Source organism: Canis lupus, chromosome 13, assembly GCF_011100685.1.
Source record: "Canis lupus familiaris isolate Mischka breed German Shepherd chromosome 13, alternate assembly UU_Cfam_GSD_1.0, whole genome shotgun sequence".
In the NCBI taxonomy this organism is placed as follows: Eukaryota; Metazoa; Chordata; class Mammalia; order Carnivora; family Canidae; genus Canis; species Canis lupus.
In genome coordinates this window covers 59,517,949-59,528,044 of record NC_049234.1, presented here as the reverse complement: position 1 = coordinate 59,528,044, position 10,096 = coordinate 59,517,949, and positions in this window count along the sequence as shown.

The window sequence follows — 10,096 nt, the reverse complement described above, 5'->3', positions numbered from 1 at the left end:
TTTTAGGTTGCAATGATTTATATGACATTTTCTTCATGTCATCTTTTTGTCATTTTTGTTTGCCTTCCCTTGTAGCAAAAATAATGTGAGGTCTCTAAGGGCAGGGGACTGTGTGACACCTCCTGTAATAAATGCCCTTGCAGTGCATATACAAATAAGTGTATAAGGGCTGACTTAGTAGTCTATGCAAATAATATACCTTTTATAATTTCCCAAAATAAAATAAGTAGCTAAAATTTTTGAAAGCAGCTAAAATAAACTAGAAAAAAATACTCCTGTCTTCAATTACTTGTGACGTTACTCTTTCATTATGATAAGGTATGAATCAAATGATATGTATGATGACAAACCAATCCATAGCATATTTATTGAGCACCTAAAATGTTCCAGGAGCTATCAGTATCTTCTTTCAAGCATGCTGCATTTAGTGAATAAAGATGGGCAATAAACATATAAACAATAACATAAAACATATAAATAAGAAAATACTGGGTTGTGATAAATGTAATGAAGAAAACAAAAAGTAATATGATAAACAAAGGTGAAGCAGATGAGGGGTACTTGAGACTGGACAGTCTGAATAACTTTTCCAAGAGAGTAGCATTTGAGCTGTACCTAGGTAATGAAGAAGCAAAATATATACCCGGGAGAAGAGAAATCCAAAGGGAACAAGTGTAAAGTCTTTGAGATAGAAATAAGAAGGTAGACGTGTGGGTAGAAACAAGGCAAACATGACTGAAGTCTTGAGGGTAAATGAGAGATGGTAGAAAGGAGCATATGAAGAGGTGATTGGGGACCAAGTCAAATAGGGCTTTGTAAAGACCTTGGATTTTCTTTTACCAGCAGTGAGGGACCCTGGAGTTTTCTAAGCAGATGCGGGAGTGAGATTATCTAATATCATACTTTGAAGGATCGCTTTAACTTTGATGAAGAGAGTCGGCTGGAGTTGGGAGTGAAGGTACATAATGAAAATCAGGAAGACAGATGAGAAAGCTGTTGCACTTGTCCTGGCAAGAAATGAACGCATATTCACCCTCTTCCTTGGGGTTCAGGAACTTATCTAGGTAGGATAATACAAGGAATCCTTTCATAAGGCAACTCAAGGTGGAAGAAAAAGGGCATAGATCTATTTAGTATAACACCACTATTAAGAGATATAAGAGGTATTATTATTGCCTCTTTGTCTTATGGATACTTAATTCAGAAGCCAGATTCCTGTGAACTTATTTCCTTCCTCCCCAGCCTTATGAGCTTAGTGTCTTAGTTAGCTTGGGATGCTAAAATAAATCACCATAGACTTAGTGGCTTCAACAATATACATTTATTTCTTATAGTTTTGAGGCTAGGAAGTCCAAGATTAAGGTGCCAACAGATCTGGTCTTTGGTAAGGACATGACCTAAGGCTCCAGCTTCAAATACCATAATATTGGGGATTAGAGTTTCAACATATGAATTTTGAGGAGGCGCAAACATTCAGTCCATAGACCATAGATCTCAGTCTGTTTCCTGTTTCTTCTGGGGGGAAAATCAGTTAGAACTGAGTGGGTGATTACCGCAGCACAGAAGTGATGGGAAGTGTTAGAGTTATCTTTTATCTAGCTTCAAATTAGCCAACTAGTTTTAGCTTTTTTTTTTCCCTAAGATTTTATTTATTTATTCATAAGACACACAGAGAGAGGCAGAAACAGAGGCAGAGGGAGAGGCAGGCTCCCTGCAGGGAGCCTGTTGTGGGACTCAATCCTGGGACTCTGGGATCTCAACCTGAGCCAAAGGCAGACACTCAACCACTGAGCCACCCAGGTGCCCCTAGTTTTAGCTTTAATAAAGAACTATTAATAATGGCTTCCTTGTTCAAGGATTGTATTTTTTTTTTTTTTAAGATTCATTTGAGAGAGAGCGAACGAGCAAGAGTATGCATGAGTAAGGAGCACAAGGAGAAGGAGTGAATCTTCAACAGACTCTCTGCTGAGCATGGAGCTTCTACTCAAACTCTGGGTTCCCATGACCCATGAGATCATGACCTGAGCTGAAACCAAGATTCAGATGCATAACTGACTGAGCCACCCAGGTGCCCTGAGAATTGTATTTATAATAGAAATATCTCCCATCATTTTCTCTCTGTCTTAGGTCTTTTAACTCATAAGCCAGTATTTTGTTCAGACTTTCATATTAATGCATTAAAGGAATACCCTCACTGAAAAGTGAGCCAGAAAAGAGAAGGTGAAGTGATGCAAAATATAGATAATTATTTTAAATTTATTTTTTTTATTTAGTCTTAGACATAGGCCTATGGTCCAAAGCACTCTGGAAACTCTATTCCACTGACTGGAGTTTTTCTTGCATAGCTCACAAATATCTTCATGTTCTCCTTACTGAGTTTAAATTTAAATACTATGATCAACCCTTTACCCCCACTGCCCTTGCCCCTTTCTCTATACACCACTTAGCCTGGCAAAACCACAAATTTGGTTATATCCCACTCTCCAACTTTCTGGTATATGATACTGTTTGCTGACAGCAGCTGGAGAAAAATGCACACCATGCTGACTAGTCTCACTTTAAAATCATGATCCCAAACCTCAAATGGGTCCTTAACACTCCTTGAAAATCATTCTGGACTTCTGTTGTCCAATTCCCTCTCATTCTCCTAAATAACTCCTTCATTCCTCTCCTTAACTTCCACAGTTTCTTCTCGTTGACAGTTTTGCTAGCACCTGATGATTTTGCTCATTATTTTACCAAGAAAACAGAAGGAATCAGATGAGAGCTTCTACTAGTGCTTACCATAAAAATCCATTAACCTATTTGTTTCTTGAAAGTCAATAGAGACAAGTGAAGTCTGGAGCTAAATTGCCCGTGTTCAAATCTTAGCTTTGCCACTTACCAGATGTGTGACCTCATGCAAATGCTTGGACATCACCATGTCTTGTTTTCCTTGATATGACATGGGGATAAGAACAGTATCTACTTCATGGTATTGTTGTGGAGTTTTGAAGAAGTTAACAAATGCAATGCATCTCAAACACATAGCAAATGCAAGATAGAGATTAGCTATTATTGTCATCTGTCTGCCCTTTTGTTACAGTAAATCAACTGTTGGATCAACACCAATCTAAGGCCAAACTCTACGCCTGTGATATCCTATTTCCATAGACCCAGTAATTCTATAAAATTTCCCAGATAAAAACAAAGGTCTTTTTTAAAAAACCCTATATCTCCTTCCTGCCATATTTCTCTACAAATATGGTTGAAAGTGTTGTTTCACCTCTTTTCCTTCTATTTTCCTAAACTCACTCCAATCAAGATAGTGACTCAGATACTGCTCTAAAACCACATTTCTCAAGATTATCAGTACATTCCATGTTGCCAGCTCCAATGCTCAATTCTCAGTCTTCCTCTTACTTAGCCTGTCAATAGCTCTTAGTACTATGGATCATGCAGTATTATACACTTGCTTTTCCCTTATTATTTTTTAAAAAGATTTTATTTATTTATTTGAGAGAGAGAGAGAGAAAGGAAGAGAGAGAAAGAGAGACAGAGCGCACACAAGCAGGGGGAGTAGCAAGACAGAAGCAAGCTTCTTGCTGAGCAGAGACCCTAACGTAGGGTTCTGTTCCAGGACCGTGGGATCATGACCTAAGCTGAAAGCAGGTACTTATCTGACTGAGCACCGAGGTGTCCCTTCTTTTATTTTTTTTTAATCGGAGTGTAGTTGACATACAGTGTTATATTAGTTTGAGGTGTACAACATATTGATTTGACAGTTATATATGAGATGTATATATGTATATATATATAATAAAGATATAATAAATATATACATTATGAAATGCTTGCCACAATAAGTCACCATCTGTTACCATATAAAAATTTATTACAATACTATTGACTATATTCCCTATGCTGCACCTTTCACCCCGTAACATTTATTTTATAAATGGAAGTTTTTACCTCTCAATCCTCTTCAACTAGTTTGCTCGTCCCCCTATCCTCCACCCCTCTGGCAGCCACCAGTTTGTTTGCTGTGTTTATGAGTCTGTTTCTGTTTTTTGTTTGTTTGTTTTGTTTTTTAGATTCCACATAAGTGAAATTCAGATTTGCAGTTTATAGCGATTAATTAAAGGATTCCAGAAAAGACAATTATATATTATTATATAATATGTTGTGTTTTCTACAATTATTATATTTAATTATGAAAAGAAAACCTCATCATATTTTCTTATGTTGTTTCCTCAAAATATTTGTCTTCATTTAAAATTTGTCATAGTTGATACTCATGGTTCTGTAAAGAAACTTCTATTTTCTCTAAAATAGAGGAGTATGTATCATGTGAAAATTCAATTAAATAATCATCCCTGATTTTATAAGCCTATGTTTATGCTTTTTAAGTCGCACTTATCTCTGAAAAAGTCATTCAGCAGGGCAGGAATTACTAGCCAGAGTAATGAGAGATTGTCCCCACATTTTTCTCCCAAGTCATTTGATGAAAGAGAATTAGGAGGAATCAAAGCAGCCACAATCAGAGCAGGGACAAAGTCTTAGTCATCAGGGAGAATTAGTATAAGAGCACTTCTCTCTACCGCTTACCATTCTACTCCACCCTGGTCTCAACACCCTTAGAGAATAAAACCTACACTCTATTATGATCTGCAAATCCATTAAAAGTATGATTCACTTTTCCCATTCCTTAGTCAAGACACAGCTCAGGAGTTACCTTCCACCAGGAAGCTTTTCCTGATATCCCTGGGGCTGGTGCTCCAGATTGCCCCAGGCATACGCCTGGTTGTTACACTTTCCACAAATTGTAAAACTTCTGTTTATGCATCTGAATATCCTACTAGACCCATGAGTTACTCGAGGGCTCTTTCCCATCTCTGTGTTCCCGGACCTGGGGCTGGTTCAGCGGAGGTAATCATCCTGTCCAAAGGAACGACGCCTGATGCTAGAGACGTCTCTGTTTTATTTCCCATTGTGCCCTTACATTTCACCTGTTCTTCAATCACACCGTTAATGGAGATTTCTGAAACATGCTATCCTGGACCATTCCAGATGTTGTACTCCTTGCCTGGAATGTCTTTCTCTGACAAACCCCCCTGCCCGGTAAACTCCTTCCATTCTTTAAAAAGTAGCTCACACATTTGTGAGATTTTTATCCCCTGTGTTCTCATGGATTTGAAGCTTATTGCCATCAAGCTATCATCTCCTCCTGGAAAGTCCTACAAAGCCAACAAATACAATTTATTTTTAGTCAATATTAACTTGGCCCTGACTCCCTGAGAAGTTGTATTCTATTGCCGCTTCCAACTTTTTCTTCTACTCAAATCATATAGAGTATAAACTTTTATTTCATTTCAACAATATTTGAAAAAGAATTTTGGTTATATAAGCAATGTATTAACATAATATCCTTGTGAAAAAAATAAACCCATTATAGATCAAGCTAAAATTTCTTTAATCACTATTTTCAGTTCTGGTCTCTATCCTTCTCCTTGGGCATAATCATTGATTTGTGAATTTTTCCAGATCTTTTCACATATTTATTTAACATTTCATAAATAAACACTTGCATTTAAGTACATATATTAGCATCCACTTAAAATGTGAAGTATTATTTACTGTTTCTTTTAGGTATTTATGGTATCATGTTGAATTATCATTCTGAATTTCATATTTTTACTCAATATTTCTTGAAGTCTTTTTATATTGATCTACAATTATATCAGTCAGGCTCAGGGCAGGAAAGACTTGCTAAACAGAAAGAAATTTGAAGCAGAAAATCACAAACTTCAAAAGTTGTGAGAACAGCTGGGGATAAAGGCTCCAGGCTAAGCCTCAAGGATAAATTTAATGAATAGTAGAGAACTGATGCCAGGGGAAGGGACTGTAACTGGCATCTCTCAATTTAATAGCTAAGATCCAAAGATCAGAAAGTACTAGCAAATTTTTGTATTGTTGATGGTATCCTTTACTGTGCAAAAGCTTTTTATTTGTTGTGGTCTCAGTTTAATTTTGCTTTTGTGTTCCTTGCCTGAAGAGATATGTCTAGAAAAATATTTCTGTGGCTCATGTAAAAAAAAATTATGTCTGTTTTCTGCTAGGAGTTTACGGTTTCAGGTCACACATTTAGGGTTATAATCCATTTTGAGTTTATTTTTATTTATGGTGTAGGAAAGTGGTCCAGTTTCATTCTTTTGCATGTAGCTGTCCAATTTTCCCAGCACCATTTGTTGAAGAGACCATCTTTTCCCCATTGTATATTTTTGCTTCCTTTGTTGTAGATTAATTGACCGTATAATCATGGTTTTATTTCTGGGCTCTCTATTCTGTTCTATTGATCTATGTGTCTACTTTTGTGCCAGTACCATATTGTCTGGATTGTCACAGCTTTGTAGTGTATCTTGAAATCTGTGATTGTGATACCTCCAACCTCATTCTTTTTTCTCAAGATTGCTTTGGCTATTCAGGGTCTTCTGCACCACAAAGGAAACCATTAACAAAACAAAAAGGCAACCTATCCAATGGGAGAAGATTTGCAAATGATATATCTTGTAAGGGTAATATCCAAAATATATAAAGAACTTATACAACTTAATACCAAAACAAACAAAAAACAAGCTCAAAAGATCCAGTTTAAAAATGAGCAGAGAACCTGAATAGACATTTTTCCAAGAAAGACAGATGGCCAACAGACATGTTAAAGTATGCTCAGCTTACTAGTCATCATAGAGATCTAAATCAAAACCACAATGAAATATTAACTTACACCTGTCAGAGTGGCTAGAATAAAAAACATAAGAAATGACAAGTCTTAGTGAGTATGTGGAGAAAAAAGAACTCTAATGCTCTGCAGGTGGGAATGCAAATTGGTGTAACTATTGTGAAAAATAGTATGGAAGTTCCTAAAAAAATTAAAAATTGAATTATCATTATCATAGGATCTAGTAATACCACTAGTGGGTATTTACCCAAAGAATACAAAAACACGAATTCAAAAAGATATATGAACCTCTATGTTTATTGAAGCATTATTTACAATAACCAAGATATGGAAGCAACTTAGTGTCCATTCATAGATGAATCATAAAGAAGATATGATAAGAAAGATATAATGGAATATTATTCAGTCACAAAAACAATGAGATCCTGCCGTTTGCAACAACATGGATAGAGCTAGTGAAATAAGTCAGTCAGTGAAAGACAAATATCATACAATTTCACTCATATGTGGAATTTAAGAAACAAAACGAATAAAAGACAAAAAAAAAAAGACTCTTAAATACAGAGAACAACCTGGTGGTTGTAGGAGGGAAGGCGGGTGGGGGAAAGGGTGAACTAGATAAAGGGAATTAAGAGTATACTTATCTTGATGAATACTGAGTAATGCGCAGAATTGTTGAATCACTATATTTATACCTGAAATATGACATTGTATATTAATTATACTTCAGTTTAAAAAGAAAAAAAAAAGTCAAGATAGAGGTTAATGTTGGAGGAAAGTGGGAAGTTAAGACCGTGATAGAGTACTGGGGGAGCTTTTGGATTGGCAGACAAAATTCTGTTTTCTTAATAAAGATGGTGAATACATGGATGTTTGCCTTATACCAACTCAGTTAATTCATTAATTCATTAATATAGAAAAAAAAGAAGGAAGGAAGGGAGGAGAAAGAAAGAAAGAAAGAAAGAAAGAAAGAAAGAAAGAAAGAAAGAAAGAAAGAAAGAAAGAAAGAGAAAGAAAGAAAGAAAGAAAGAAAGAAAGAAAGAAAGAAAAGAAAGAAGAAAGAAAGAAAGAAAGAAAGAAAGAAAGAAAGAAAGAAAGAAAGAAAGAAAGAAGAAAGAGAGAATGGAAGGAAAAGAAAAGAAAGGAAAAGAGAAAGAAAAGAAGAAAGAAAAGGAAATAAGGAAGGAAGAAAGGAAGGAAGGAAAGAAAAGAAAGCACCAGCACTGCTGCCATTACCACTGCAGCCTCCTGACACCCACAAGCTGGTCTGGTCTCTGACTACTCTAAATTGTTTCTTTGGTCCCAGAAAGCTGAAGAATGGATAGTGAAATATCCATGAACTTTTACCAGAATAAATCCACAAGTGGTCTCATTTCTATCTCAGAAGGCATCTGACATGCTTCTCACTTCTGTTTCACGTGAGTGCATCTAGCTGGCAGAACCTAAACTGCAGCCAGCATTCTAACTGCAAAGGAGTCTGGGAGATGTCATTTTTAGCTTTCCAATCTCTGCAGTAGAAAAAGGGACTTTAGAATGAAGCATGAGTAAGTCAATCCACCATATTTACTATAACTTCATTTCTTTTAACACCTGAATAACATTCCAGAATAACAATATGCCATAGTTTGTTAAACCATTCCTCTACCAACTAATAATTTATTTCCATTTTTTTTTTTGCTATTGCAAACTTTGTAATAAGCATCCTCATATAATCCTGTTTGATTACCTATGCCAGGATAGAAATCTAGGTGGATACCTAGAAGTGAAACTGTTGGTTACAGGGAACTTAGGTATAGAATTAAACAGATGCTCCCTCTAAAGTTGCTGCCTCGATTCTAACTCCTACCGTCAACATATGGGAGCCCATTTCCCCACATTCTTCAAATCCTACCATCCACAGGACATACTTAAATATAAATCAATACAGCATAGCAGATGATTAAATCTAAAATTACTAATTTTATAATTTATAAAAGTACAATAAATAGCAACCAGAAAAAAGATATCAAAAAGAATAATGCTTTATAGGGAAAGCTTCATGAAGGAAGCGGCAGTTAAGTTGGACCATGAAGCATGAATAAATATTGAATGGGTAGAAATGACAATCCTGAGAGTATTAAACAGCATGAATAAAAGCATGGATATAGGAAAGCACTTGCCATTCAAGGAACGAAACTGTGAGAAATGGCTTAACTAAAGTCATACTTTATATATTATTTATTTATTTATTTATTTATTTATTTATTTATTTATTTAGAGTCCTACTCTAGACAAAGTCATCATTAAGATAATACAGTGTCAAGTACTTGGTAAACATGGTCTCAGCTGATACATCCACCTTCCAAGCATGACATTGTTAGATTGCATTTTTACATATAAGAAAGCCGAGGCTCAAACAGATTACAACACGCCCTTTGTTTCACCAAACTACCATGGAACAACATAAATAAAAAGAGATGATGCTCTAAAGAGTCTTGAATATCAACCAGAGAAGTTTATATTTTATCTTGAAAACAATTGAAAGTTTTGAAGATTTTAAGCACAGAAAAATGTCATGAATTTGTGTTTTAGGAAGATGAGTCATGCTAATTAACATTATAATTCAGTTCTCTGTTCCAAAGCCTCCTTCTCCTAGGGGACTTTCCGGACCACCCTAAAGATAGTCACCCTCTGCCCTCCCAACACACACGCCACTCTCTACCCGATTATTCTGCTTCATTTCCTTTATTACATATCTTGGATTAAATTCTGCATTTACTATTTTCTTGAGTGTTTGCCTGTTTTTCTCATAAAAGTATAAGCTTTATGGAGGCAGGGACTTTATTATATTCCTTGTTGTAATTCTACTAGGAACAATATGTAAACCTGAGGAAGTTTACAATAAATATTTATTAAATGAATAAATGGAGTGAATAAATGATTAAAGATATGAAAGTTGGTGCCAAGAATCTAGATATTTGTATCCAAAATATCTTAATGACTTCCTGATTTTTTGCTTCTGTAAGAATTTGGTGTCACCCAAAAACTTAATCCATATTCATTTAGTAAAACAACTTTTGACTAGATTCATTAGTTCCATTTTCTAGAAATAATTACCAAGAGAGAACTGATATTTCTTACACTAAAACCTATCTCCATCTGTAAATCCATTTCTATAAAAGTATATATACAGTCCCAGAGAGAATTTTTAGACCAAGCATGTTTCAAATGAGTAATGCTGTAGTAGAATTATCATATAAAAAAATGTATAGTTAAGTCATTTGTCAGAGACTACTCTGATGGATAGAGGTGGTTTCACTGAGGAGGAGTCCTGCTCCATGAAAGGGCTGGATGGGATCTGAGTCAGAACAATGATTCACCAATCTGTGGTGGTATTTC